This window comes from Vulpes lagopus, chromosome 5, assembly GCF_018345385.1.
Source record: "Vulpes lagopus strain Blue_001 chromosome 5, ASM1834538v1, whole genome shotgun sequence".
Classification (NCBI taxonomy): Eukaryota; Metazoa; Chordata; class Mammalia; order Carnivora; family Canidae; genus Vulpes; species Vulpes lagopus.
The window spans coordinates 93,975,111-93,988,160 of record NC_054828.1 but is presented as its reverse complement, the minus strand read 5'-3'; positions in this window follow the sequence as shown (position 1 = coordinate 93,988,160).

Genomic DNA, 13,050 nt, shown 5'->3' with positions numbered 1-13,050 from the left:
CTTTGGGCAAGTCTTCCTACACCTCGGTTTCTTCCTTTGTAAAACAGCTTAGGATAAACCTTAAGTGAGATAATAGAAAAGGCCTCAAGTGGAAGCCTGGTGTGGCAGCCCTACAAGACTGCCGCACTCACACTTCTTTAGTGTATCAGTCAACTATCTCCACAATATGCTGTGTAACAAACTACTCCAAAACTCAGTGGCTTAAAGTAATAATCAGTTATTTTTGCTCATCCATCTGCTGGTCAGTCAGCTGCTATTGGATTGGGCTAGACTGGGCTTGGTTCCAAGCTGCAGGTTGGATCTAGGTCTGCTCATCAGGTGTCTCATCCTCTGGACCAGGATCTAGCTGGTGCTTTTCTTCTCAAGGTGATGGCAGAAGACTAAGAGGGTGTAGCACAAAAGAGTGTAGAAGTGATGAAATGTGTGTAAAAGCATATTATGTCACATCATGTCTATGAACATCCCATTGGCCAAACCCATTGCTAAGGGAATGGCAAAGTATATTCCACCCGTGGTGGGGGAGGGAGGGAAATGAATATTTCTGGAATAAAAATCCAACTTCACAGTCAGGGTAGGCAAACAGCTGTAGCAAACAGCCCCCAAGGTGGCGGGTTAGAGCAATAAGGACTTATTTCCCGTTCATGCAGCAACACTATAGGCTGATGTTTTGGTCAGGTAGCTTACCTCCAAGTAGTGGCTCAGACGCTCAGGCATCTCTCATGTCACTCTGCCCTCCTCTAGGTCCTAGAAGCTTATTCATCAGGCCAGTGGGTGGTAAAAGAGGAAAAAAAAAGGGATCCCTGGGTGGCGCAGCGGTTTGGCGCCTGCCTTTGGCCCAGGGCGCGATCCTGGAGACCCGGGATCGAATCCCACGTTGGGCTCCCGGTGCATGGAGCCTGCTTCTCCCTCTGCCTGTGTCTCTGCCTCTCTCTCTCTCTCTCTCTGGGACTATCATTAATAAATAAAAATTAAAAAAAAAATAATACCTGGACAAGGGGATGGCTTTAAAAAAAAAAAAAAAAAAAGAGGAAAAAAAAAAATACAGGACTGTACCAGAGTTTTTATGGACCAGCCTTAGAGGTAGTCTCCATTGTTCTTGCCCTCATCTCTTTGGCTAGGACTTAGTCACATGGTCTTATCTAACTGTGAGGGAGGCTGGGAATATTGTCAAGCTGTGTACCCAGGAGAAAAAGAAAGCAGAAAAAAAAAAAAAAGAAAAAAGAAAAAGAAAAAGAAAGCAGGTTTGGATGGACTTGGAACATTCTCTGCCATACACTATTGAAGAATCTGCCAAACTTGAGTGTGAAAGTATCCAGACGTCCTGAGACATCAACTCTTTGGAGGGTCTCGCTGGCACTTGATTCCTTTTCAGGTGCAATGCCAAGAATTATTTAGATATTACCTTATAGGGCCCCACCTTTGGCTTGAGAGCATTTGTCCTGATTTGGACCCGTGGTGAATTCCAATTCCAACTTTTATTTTGGAAACAAAGGAATCTATTTCTTCTAGATACAGCTGTAAGATAGGTTTCAAAGTCATTAACCATGCAGGATTCCTAAACAAAGGAGCTTAAGGGGACTTGCAGTCATTCTTTATTCTTACTTTTGTGGTGCATCTCTAAGAAAGTGGGTAGCCTCTTTGGCATTTGTTACTTAAGAATACTCATCGAATCTATTGGTCTCATCCAATCCCATGGGTAGTGTTTTTAAAACATGTGCATATTCTTTGACACTTCTCTCACTATTTCTTGAGTATAAACTGTCCTTTATGACTTTCTTCTACTAAATAAAATATGACAGAAGTTATGCTTTTGCATTTATTAGACTAGAACATAAAAGGCCATGGGGCGCTGCCTGACTCTTAGGATGACTTTGCACTCTGAGAAAACCAAGCACCTGTAAGGAAAGGATACTTGTAGGCATTCCAGCTATAGCCTCAGCTGAGGTCTGAGCCAACAGCTAGTATCAACCATTAAACAGGCAAACAGATGAGCTTCAAATAGCCTGGGCTAATGCAGGGCGGAACCAACACAAGTTGTCCCTGGCCAAATTATAGGTTCGTGGGCAAAATCAACTTGTAGTTGGTTTAAGTCACTAGCTTTGGGATGATTTGTTATGCAGCAGCACCATGAGATGGAAAAATCATAACCTAGTGGTGTCAGGGTCTTCAGGTCCCATTTGGGGACTTTCCCTAAATATCTTTCACAATACTCACACATATGCTTATATAGTAAATGTCAAATATCCATGAAGTATCTGGCAGTGTTCTCTGGATGTAGAAGCTGTAAAGATGATGAGACTCTCGAATTATATATAAGTCTAGTGTGGTAAATCAATTATTCTAAGTCAATCAACAAGCTCATGCTCATGCCTTGCATTTACTTATGACTTGGGTGTCATTTATGTCTGACAACATTTCAGCCTGCTGCTTGGAACAGATTGTATACTGTTAACAGATGGTATTGAGAGCTGAACCACTCAACTCCAATTACATTTCCATTTTCTTTGTTGAGAAAGATGCTTTGGAAAATGTCGAGCTAATAAGAGGGAGCTAATGGACTCCTGATGAGTGTCAACTGCTGGGTGGGGAGGTGGGGGAGGCGGTTGGTTGGCAGGGGTGGGGAGAGCTTTTGGAGATTTACTGTGGGGCAACATTCCTCAGGCCTGTTCAATTTGACAATTTTTTTTTAAAAAATTGGGAACTTCAGGGATCCCTGGGTGGCGCAGCGGTTTGGCGCCTGCCTTTGGCCCAGGGCGCGATCCTGGAGACCCGGAATCGAATCCCACATCAGGCTCCCGGTGCATGGAGCCTGCTTCTCCCTCTGCCTATGTCTCTGCCTCTCTCTCTCTCTCTCTCTGTGACTATCATAAATAAATAAAAAATTAAAAAAAAAATTGGGAACTTCAATGGGGATGTAGATAGCATGCAAATTATATTAAGAAGGATGTAGGGCAGTCCTGGTGGCTCAGCAGTTTAGCCCACCTTCAGCCCAGGGCATGATCCTGAAGACCCACGGCGGGCTCCCTGCACGGAGCCTGCTTCTCCCTCTGCCTGTGTCTCTGCCTCTCTCTGTGTGTGTCTCTCATGAATAAATAAATAAAATCTTAAAAAAAAAAAAAGAAGGATGTAACCCTGCAAACACTAAGGCAAGCGGGATCTAGCAAGGATATAGACAGAATATGAGATTGGACCTGATAGGGGTCCTGCTAGGTCTGACCACCAACCCTATAAGTACAGACAGACATGATTAACACAATTACCTCTCAAGAGGTGAATTTTGTGGCTGTGTGAATAAGAAGAAAGAGTTCAGTCCAGGTTTCCCTTGGCTGTAAGGAAGATATTCAGTCTGCTTTCAGAGTCTTTCTTTGCTTTGCTGAAATACTCATGTCAGATGTACCTTTCCTATTTCATTTAGAAAGTTGCTTAAGTGTCCTCTCCTCAGAAAACCTTCCTTGACCACCTATACAGAGTAACAACACTATCATTTTCTCAACCTTTACCTTTTTTCATCTTTCTTCATAGAATTCATCTCTATCAAATGTGCTATATATTCATTTATTTGTTTATTGTCTCTTGCCCTGCACTAGGGAATGGAAGACCTCATCTGTCTGGTTTACCATTGCATCCCCAGCACCAAATGCAATGCCTGACACTAGAAGTGCTCAATCAGTATCCTTTGGACAATACATAAAATTCTTTTTTTTTTTTTAAAGATTTATTTATTTGAGAGAGAGGGGGCAGGAAGTGGCAGAGTGAGAGGGAGAGAGAATCCCATGCAGGTTCCATGCTGAGTGCAAGCCTAATATGGGGCTGGATCTCATCATCCTGAGATTACAACTTGAACCAAAATCAAGAGTCCAGTGCTTAACCAACTGCACCACTAAGGCACCCTGATGCATAAAATTCTTAATCAAAATGAAATAAGCTATTCTGGGAGAAGTGAGGAGTTCTCTGTCATTGGAGGCATTCAATGAGAAGTGCATAGCCAAGTATGTGGACAGTTAGAGAGGGGGTTCAAACCTTGTGCTGAGTAAGCTCACAGAAAAATTTACTTCTCTCCAGATGACCTTTCTGGTCCTTCTTTTGCTGTTATTTTAGTTGTGAAACAGCCGCCTTTCGGATACTGGTTTTTGCCAACGTGAGAATAGTGTGTGACTCTCATACAAAGGAGATACGGGGAGCAAAGAAGTGAGACTGTGACCTCTGTGTTCTCTACGCCATCAAACTGCTGTTTCTCTTTGTAGGTCATGGAATTTAAGGACTTGTCTGAGATAAAATTATGAAGAAGGGAAAGTGGGGCTTTGAGGTACAGTCTTGCTGATGATTATTGTGCTCTGGAGATGTGTGGAAGGAAACCCTTTATTTACCCATCTATCTACTTACTTATTTTTAAAGATTTTATTTATATATTCATGGGAGATACACACACAGAGAGAGACAGAGGGAGAAGCAGGCTCCATGCAGGGAGCCTGATGTGGGACTCGATTCCGGGTCTCCAGGATCACACCCTGGGCTGAAGGCAGCGCTAAACCGCTGCGCCACCCGTGCTGCCCGGAAACCCCTTATTTAAACCTTGGCAGCTGCATCAGTCGCCTAAGTGGCTAACAGCCCCAGTGTGAGTGGGAATATTATTGTTCCAGTTTTCATCTCTGGTGCTAGAATAACAATAATCATGGTGACTAACATTATTGAGTGGCTGTCATGCTCCTCCGTGTGCAAAGGACTTTTCTGGGTGTTATCTCACTTGATCCTCACTGAAGCAGTGTGAAATGGCACTATTTTGATCATTTCTGCTTTATAGCATAGGATCTGAGACTTGGTCAAGGTCGTGCTGCAAGTAATTGGCATTGTTGAAATTTGAATCCAGATCTGGCTGATTCCAAGCCCTGAACTCTTAACCATGGCACCACTGTTGTCTAGATGTTGTGGCCGGGTTTGTGCACTTGGAGCCTGGATCCAGCTGGTGTATGTATTTTGTTTGGCCACACTAAGTTTAACATGGGAAGGTTTCCGCATCAAGATCTATATTTTCTCAGGGCAGCATTGTGATTAGCAGTTGCACCCTTGAAATGGGCCATGTCCTCTTCCCTTTACTGGATTTTCTACCACTCCATAATGTCTTCCCAGCATGGAGACCAGGGTCAGTTGTCATTTATCATAACTGTACTGGTGTGTTCCTTATAGTAGAGAAATATTTCTTGTTCCCAGGCCTCTCTCTGTGGAAGTCAACTTTTAAGATCCTGCCTCTTGCTCCCACCCTTGTGAAGTCTCCCTCCTCTGTTGTACCAGGATGGGGTCTGTGTGACCAATGTTATATGGCAGAGGAGTCATGTGTCCTTTCTGAAGTTAAGTTGTAAAAGAGTATAATTTCCATTTTGGTGCCTGGCTTTATCTTTCCTTCTCTTGTATCTCTCATTCTGGGGGAAGCCAGCTGCCATGCTGTGAGCAGTTCTCTGGAGAGGACCATGTTGTGAGGAGCTCAAGTCTGTGGCCAAAAGCCAGTGTGGAGTGGAGGCTATCAACAAGTGGGTTGGGAAGTGAGTCCTCTGGCCAAAGTTGAGTCTTCAGATGGCTGCAGCTCTGGGTGACAGTTTGACTGTAACCTCCTCGGAGACCCTGAGCCAGAACCGCTGGGCCAAGCCATTCCCAAAAACTGTGAGGTAATAAATGTTTGCAGTTTTATGTTGCTAAGATTTGGGGTAGTTTGTTGCTCAGCAATAGACAAACTAGTTCACTACCAGAAGTGGGGAGAATAGGTAGATCAAGAGTACCATGTAGTTAAAAAATTACGAAAGAGCCTATTTGTCTGTGGAAGTAAAGAATCCCTATATCATTATGAAGCCTAGAAGCCTAGTAAGAACTATGTATATGGGAAAGATAACCATGACAGTCTCAATGAGCCAGGCCTGTTTTACTTCTTCACATGGTCTACCTGACTCCTCTAGGTCTTTGAGTCTTTCAAGCTCGCTGTAAAGCAATGGTTTTCAAACCTTCTGACCTTGATGATTGCCTCCCTTCCCAAGAAGTGCATTAAGTACATTTCAAGCTGTGACTCACATGAGCAGGTACAAATGAAACAAAAGTTCCCTAGAACTTATTCACTTTCACTATGAGTGATGTGCTCTAAGCTTCTCTGTTCTATTCATTTTCATTTTTAAAAACTTCGTTTTGCAATGATTGTAGACTCACAGAAAGTTGCAAAGCTGGTACACTGAGGTTCCCTGTGTACTCAATGGTAACATCTTTATGTAACTACAGTGCAGTATCAAAACCAGGCAACTGACATTGGTACAATCTATAGACTTTTCCAGATTTCACTCATTTATTATGTGCATGTATGTGTATTTCTCTGAACTTTGATCACATATACAGAGTTGTAGAACCACAGTCCAGAAACAGACCTATTCCATCACCACCAAGCAAATCCTTCATGCTACCCCTTTATAGTGTCACCTACCCCAACTCTATCCAGCCTCATAACTCCTGGCAACCACAATCTGTTTTCTGTCTCTAAAATTTTGTCTTTTGTGATTGGCTTTTTCTCACTCAGCAGAAGGCCCTTGAGATCCATTCAGGTTGTGGAGTGTATTAATAGTTTGGTCCTTTTTATTTCTGAGTGGTATTCCATGGCATAAATGTACCTGTTGAAAAAAAAATGTACCTGTGGAAGATTATTTTGATTGTGGTTTTTAGCTATTAAATATAATACTGCTATGGACATTTATGTACATTTTTCTGGTGCGTGTGGACGTAAGTTTTCATTTCTCTGGGATGATGTCCAGGGGTGGTTGCTGGGTCATATGGTAATTGCATTTTAGTTTTGTAAGAAATTGCCAAACAATTTTCAGAGTGGCTATACCATTTTACATTCCCACCAATGATGGGTAAGAAATTCAGTTTCTTAGCATTCTCACCAGTATTTGGTATTGCCACTGTTTAAAAAACCTTTTTAAAAAAGCTTTATTTATTTAAGTAATCTCTACACCCAATGTGGGGCTCGAGCTCAGGACTCCCTGATCAAAAGTCACATGCTCTTCTGACTGAGCCAGCCAGGTACCCCTCATTGAGGTTTTAATTTGCATTTCTCTAATGGCCAGTGATGTTGTATTATTCCTTTTCATTTTATTACTTCTTTAAAAATATGATTGTGACCTGCCAACTTGATTTTATCATCTACCAACTGGTTGTGAAGAGAAGCTCAAACCTTGCCGTAGTGGGATTGTTTCAATCAGTGGTTTAGCATCCTTTATTCTGAAATCACCCTTTTAACTTCTAAATTCTCCTCTTGCCTTCAAAAGACGGATGTTTCTGAAATTTTATGTGTAACCCAGATGTCCTCTGGGGTCTCAAAAAGATCTAGATAAGAATGATTCCAACTCCTGTTGGATGGTTTCCCATGGTTTCTCTGAATTTTCTTATGGTTACTTCTGGTCTCTGAATTTTTTGTGTTTCCACAGTGATGCACATCCAAACATGGCTAGGCCTTGGCTTTCATTTCCTTCTTCACAGCAACTGTAAACAGAAGGCTGGTTTGTGCAGTACGACTCTTTTTTTTAAAGATTTATTTGAGAGAGAGAGAGAGAGTATGAGTGCTTGCATACTTGCAAACAGGAAAAGAGGGACAAAGGGAGAGTAAGAGAGAGAATTCACAAGCAGACTCGCCACTGAGCACAGAGCCTGGTGTTGGGTTTAGTCCCAGGACCCTGAGATCATGACCTGAACCGAAACCAAGAGTGGGATGCTCAACCAACTGAGCCACTCAGAGGCCTCAAGGGCAGTACAACTTTTACCAAACGTTTGTGGGCGGAGGGGAGAGATGAACTGATATTTCTTTTTTTTTTTAAGGTTTATTTACTTATTTGTTTATTCATGAGAGACACAGAGAGAGGCAGAGACATAGGCAGAGGGAGAAGCAGGCTCCCTGCAGGAGCCCGATGTGGGACTTGATCCCAGGACCCTGGGATCATGCCCTGAGTTGAAGGCAGATGCTCAACCGCTGAGGCACCCAGGCATCCCGAACCTATATTTCTTATGATATATCCTTACTCCTAAGAGTTGTTTTGATGCCTTGGGGTCTTCTTCTAGGTAAGCCCGGACTCAAACCATCTCACTGTCCCCTCATTTCCATTTTCTGAATTCCCTCCCCCTTCCTCTTCATTCTTCCCTTTGAGAAATACCAAGTCCCCTCTTTCTTGCCAATAGAAAAGTGTACTTGTTCTTTGCTGTCCTCGTTCTTGCTGAAAGATTTCTGGGTCTCCCTTTCTACTATAAGCAACTGATGGAAATATTTACCCAAAGATAATTCCTCCCTCAGTGGAATTTTGGTGTTAGCTATTAAGATAATACCACTGGTATCTTTTGACAGGATAATAATCTATCATCTGTGTTTTTATTTCTTTTAAATGTTAGAGAAGTATTTTTTCCTTTTCCAAATGAGTATCATTTCCCCTCTCTGCTCGGTACAGATCTCAATGGCAAGTCCTGAGGTCCTGGATTTTGCCTGCCCCTATCTATATGTGAAGTCTGTTCTGTGCACCAGGGCTTGCTAATGTGTTCAGTCCTTTATTTCTACCCCTATTGTTTTAGTCCTTTCAGGCTGCTATAACAGAATACTATATAGACTGAGTAGCTCGGAAACAATAGAAATTTATCTCTCACTATTCTGGAGGCTGGAAAGCCCAAGATCAAGGTGAGCAGGTTCCATGTCTGGTCAGAATGTGCTTCCTGGTTCATAGATGGCCATCTTCTCACTGTGTCCTCATGTAGTAGTAGGGGCAAGGCAGCTCTCTGGGGTCTCTTTTATATGGGTGCTATTTCCATTCATGGGAGCTCCTCCCTCATGACTTGATCTCCTCTCAGAGGACCACCTCCTAATGCCATCACCTTGGAGATTACAACCTGTGAATTTGGGGGGACACATTCAGTCCATAGCACCATGCTCCAGGTTAATAAAACTCTTTGAAGAGTCACTCTGATACAAGAAAAATCTACCTAAAATTCAGTGAGGCTTTGTTCCTAAGGTTGTGAAATTTCAATCTCTATGGCATGGTATTAGGCAAGGAGGAGATAGGGGTGTACCTCAGATTCGGAAATGACAAATAAAAGGTTTATAGAGAAAATAAGGACATATACTCTTTTTTTTTTTAACATTTTATTTACTTCTTTTAGAGAGAGAGAGAAAGTGCACACACAAACAGGGGTGGGGGATGCAGAGGGAGAGAGAGAAGCAGACTCCCTGCTGAGCTAGAAGGCTGATGTGGGGGGCTTGACCCACATGACTTGAACCTAAGGCAGACACTTAACCTACTGAGCCACCCAGGTGCCCCAGGACATGTATTCTTATTTCTCTATTTACTCCACCAAGATTTTTCTGTGTTATCTCTGCTATGTCCTGTGAGTGACATAGAGATGAGTAAGCTGTGGTTCCAGTCCTCAAGGATACAATCTAGAGGAGGACACAGATTTGAAAGAAACCTAAAATGTTGATGGAATCAAATAGAGCAATGAGAGAATAAAGACCACAGACATTGTGGAGCAGGCATGAGCTGTCCCTGTAGGCTCTATCAGACTTCCTAGCCCATAGAAATCATGAATCTCATACCTGATTGTTGTTTTAAGCCACTGAGTTTTTGGGGATGATTTGTTATGTAGAGCAACTGGGACACATTGTGAAAATCTCTCTCCCATCTCCAAGTCCCAGATCTCCCATTTCCCTCCTTGGAAGTGATCACTACTACTGTTTTTTTGTGCACCATTTCAGACATACTGGCATTATTTATTCACACACCCAAGAGATGCAAACATCTCTTGGTGGTACACACACACATTCTTTTTTTTTTTTTAAGATTTTATTTATTTATTCATGAGAGACAGAGAGAGAGAGAGAGAGAGAGAGAGAGAGAGAGGCATAGACACGGGCAGAGGGAGAAGCAGGCTCCATGCAGGGAGCCCAATGTGGGACTCGATCCTGAGAGTCCAGCATCACACCCTGAGCTGAAGGCAGGCACTAAACCGCTGAGCCACCCAGGGATCCCCCCTACACACATTCTTTTATTTTCACAAATGATAGTGTATTTTTACACTATCTGCACTTTACTTCTCCCCCTTATTATATCTTGGAGATTGTATCATATCAATGCAAATAATGAACATAAGAATACTATTCTAAGCACTTTACATGTATTGACTCTAAGTCCGAGGAGCAGAGTGCTAGTCCTTCTCTATTTACATGTGAAGAGACTGAGGCACAGAGAGGTTTAAGTAATTCAAGGTCACATGTCTAGTAAGTGGTAGAGCCAGGATTTGAATCCAAGCCATTTGACTCCAAGGCCATTATTATTTTTTTCTTAAGATTTTATTTATTTATTTGGCATGAGCAGTGGGGAGGGGGAGGGGGAAGAAGAGAGAACAAATCTCAGACTCCCTGCTGAGCACAGAGTCTTATTTGGAGCCCAATCCCATGACCCTGAGATCATGATCTGAGCCAAAATCAGGAATTGAATGCTTAATCTGAGCCACCCAGGTACTCCTATTTTTTTTGTCTTATTAAAGACTGCATATGATTCTATTATATGAATGTATCATATGGTATTTAGTCAGTACCCAACTAATGTACATTACACTGTTTTTAGCAGTTTGCTATTACAAACTATCAGCCCTAGTGCTTGCACGGCTCAGGAAAGAGTTCAAATGGAGACTCACACCACATGTCTAAATATTTAAGTTATTAAATCAAGCAAGCATACTGTTAAATAAAATATATTCTGTCCTCCAGCATAACAGATACAATTTCATAACACAATTGAAAAATGTGAAAAGTATGATTTTTTATGAGTGAAGGTAGGCAAAATATCACAGGTGACTGAATTTGATAAATATTATGTAGGTCAGGTGTTCTGTTGATAGGGCTGGGAATGTTTGGAAGAACAATAAAATAAAGACATACAGCATTCATGAATTATTAGAAATTTATTCCACAATTTTTTCTCTTTTTTTAAAAAAATTAATTTATTTATCTTAGATAGGGAGAGAGATTGAGAAAGAGGGAGAAAGAGTGAGAGAGAGGATCAGAGAGAGAGGGACAAGCAGACTCCATGCTGAGTGGAGAGTCTGATGCATGGCTTGGTCCCACAACCCTGAGATCATGACCTGCGCTGAAATCAAGAGTTGGATGTCCCACTTGACTGAGTCACCCGACAATTTTTTTCTTACTTTCACTTAAGCGTAAGAGCTAATTGTGTTGTTATCAAGATTTTCACATAACTTGCATTCTATAGATAGCATGATCTAAACAATTAAAAAATAAGATGTAATTGTATTCAGGGTGTGCAAAACAAGTATATATACAGTTGATTCTCATTATGTAGAGTAGTTCTATAAAATCATTCCTGATGCTGAATTAGTGAATAATACTAAAACATTCCTCCTAGGACAAATACAGTTACATTCCTGTGAGCTTTTGGTTACAACATGTTTGTCAACTGACCAATATGTAACCTTGTTTTATGTGTTTCTGTTGAAAGACACCTTATTTAGTATATATTGTTGATTTGTTGACATTAAACTTACTGCCAACAGCCCTTAAGATACTGGAACAAATCTTATCTGATCAATATATTTTCTTCATGAGGCAAGGCACGTACATCCTCCTTGTGCTTGCGAATACTAGACAGCTCTTCAGTGCTGTGCATGAGCCCATCCTGGGCAGCAAAACCACTAACAAAAATGAGAGAAGTAGGATACTGAACAGACTGCTATAAGTATATTTATTTACATTATGAGAACTAAAATAAGGGAGAGCATTGCCTTATTCAGCCTCAGCTGGATACCTGTACAATGGGGGACCTAGAGTTTTTGACACTCTGCATGTCCTCAAGTGACTACAAAATCACTGTGGATATTGACTTTGGGGTTACAAGTAAATTTTAGGAAGTTAAGTGAATTCTCAAATAGAGAATCCACAAATAATGAAGACTGACTGTTTTCATAAAAGGTGTGAATTAAACTTAAAAAGCGTTAAAGTAAATTTCATATATATATATATATTTTAAAAGATTTTATTTATTTACTCATGAGGGACACAGAGAGAGGCAGAGACACAGGCAGAGGAAGAAGCAGGCTCCATGCAGGGAGCCCGATGTGGGACTTGATCTCTGGACTCCAGGATCATGCCCTGGGCCGAAGGCAGATGCTCAACTGCTGAGCCACTCAGGGGTCCCATCATATATATTTCTAACAAGATATTTTCTCCTAAAACATTAATATTATCTAGTATTCTACAGCAAAATGCAAGTAATTATTAATGAATTTCAAAATTGCCAGCTGGCATCATTTAAAAATAAAATGTGATTAAAATTTTTGTAAGTATAGTTAAATGCAATAATTTTTATAAAATTTAGACTACAGGGATCCCTGGGTGGCGCAGCGGTTTGGCGCCTGCCTTTGGCCCAGGGCGCGATCCTGGAGACCCGGGATCGAATCCCACGTCAGGCTCCCGGTGCATGGAGCCTGCTTCTCCCTCTGCCTGTATCTCTGCCTCTCTCTCTCTCTGTGACTATCATAAATAAATAAAAATTAAAAAAAAATAAAATTTAGACTACAATTCTAGCATTCAATGTCTGTCTTGTAGCCAATATAAAGAATCTGTACAATGTTTCATATGTGTTATGTACAGACCTACATATGTACAAATAGAATAATAATATGAGCTATTTACTATTGCGAAATATTTCTCAGCTGTCACATATGCACTTGCTGGGATTACTGTGCTAATTTGTGAGTAGTTTCTGTAGCTATAAGAATTTCTGTGCTAATTTTTGGAGCCACAGTCTGAAACAGGAAAAGGAACTGGAAAATGGGCATTGGGGACTACTGGGGATTATGGTTTCCAAAGAATCTGTGAGAGGAAAGGTTTGAGAGACCCAAGTGCTTAGGTAATGCTTCTGTCACTCAGATCATCCCTAAATCAAGGGAAGCATTTCATCTTTTGTGTTGGCAGCAGCACAGCCTCCACACCTCTCTGTCTGGCATTGAGGTGCAGTCAGCCTTTGC